Here is a 1,359-nt window from a genome sequence, read left to right as displayed (position 1 = left end):
TGTTCTTGTATAGTAAATAGCATCAACTCAGGGATTTCAAATATAGCAGCAAGATTTACCAGCAGCTCTCAGAATCTTCCCTAGAGGATGGGCATTTATTGTGGTCAAGCTAGAATTGGCTACCGCAATGCTGGCAAATGGACAGAAGACAACTTAAAAGTCCCAACTTACGCGGCTCATGCCAAAGTACAATAGCGGCCTGCATGTGCACTGGCTGCCTTGCCTTACTTTGCTGAAAGGGTTAATGTATTGGGTATTTGGGTCTTCACTGACTGAGCAGTACACACAAAACAGGAGAATCAAGTCCACCTGCCATGGGGCTGTCCCTGTTTTTCTCCAATTCTAGACCTTTTTTGTAGTTGTGAGTTTGATTTTTTTTTTTTAATCTTTGATATTTTTTTCTGCTAGTCAACAGAAACCCTGAAGGTAGGGGAGAGCATCACCTCTCTTGGAAGCCTGTTCCAGATTCTGGCAACTCTTACTGTAAAGAAGCTCTTCCTGGTGATGTCTAACCTAAATCTCCAGTCTGTTAGTTTGTGGCTGCTGTTCCTAGTTACTCCAAGGGGTGCTCTGGTGAACAGAGCATCTTCTATTCCTTGCTGCTCCCCTCCCCGCGATAAATTTGTAGGTGACCACAAGATCACCTCTCAGCCTTCTCTTGCAGAGGCTGAAGAGATCCAGGGCCCTCAATCTCTCCTCGTAGGGTTTTGCCTGCAAGGCCCTAATCATACGAATGAAGTGTGGGTGTATATGGGGGTAGGGAGGGGTAATAGAACTTGCTTTGAAATGGTACCTTATGGATTTCTGGAACTTTTGAAAGATGCTAGATAGCAGCAGTAAAGGAACATAACATTCACTTAAATGAAGCTGGTTTCGCATTTAGATTAAGTTCCCAATACTTTTGAAGTTGAATTTCAGTAGTGGGATCAGGTAGGTCTTAATTAATTGGATTAGATTCTTTGTCATGTTGTTAACAACTTTTAAAATTGTATGAATATAAACATGTTTTTCCAAATTTCTGTATATATGTAACCTCTTTCAGTTACTCCCGCATATGGTCAAACTTACCTCCTACTTTGAGGGTCTTGGAACCGTAACATTCTTGGTCACAAGTATGATGCATCGGTCACCTACTTGCCTCCTTTTAATATGAAAGTGTCAATATTGGGTATGAGCAATAGGTCAAGTTAATGTACTCCCAGTTGAATCACATGAGAAGTCTAATTAAAAACAAAAGCTTGAATAAGTCTCACATACCTCTTTTTCCAGAAGCCTACATACATAGTTAATATCTGAATCTTTTAGATATAGACAGTGTGCATAGACAAAAAGCTACACCTTAAAGATGGTTGAAATGGC

At 40.7% G+C, this 1,359-nt stretch overlaps 1 protein-coding gene across 5 annotated transcripts in view; it reads left to right on the top strand.

The window, feature by feature from the left end:
- The window catches only part of CSNK1G1 (casein kinase 1 gamma 1), a 190,238-nt gene that overhangs the window by 52,025 nt on the left and 136,854 nt on the right, over positions 1-1,359 (top strand). The gene's annotated exons all lie outside the window — the stretch shown is intronic.

Source organism: Gavialis gangeticus, unplaced genomic scaffold (assembly GCF_001723915.1).
Source record: "Gavialis gangeticus isolate Ggan-Ray unplaced genomic scaffold, GavGan_comp1, whole genome shotgun sequence".
Classification (NCBI taxonomy): domain Eukaryota; kingdom Metazoa; phylum Chordata; order Crocodylia; family Gavialidae; genus Gavialis; species Gavialis gangeticus.
Note: the sequence above shows the minus strand (reverse complement) of the source record. Positions and strands in the feature narration are given on the sequence as shown.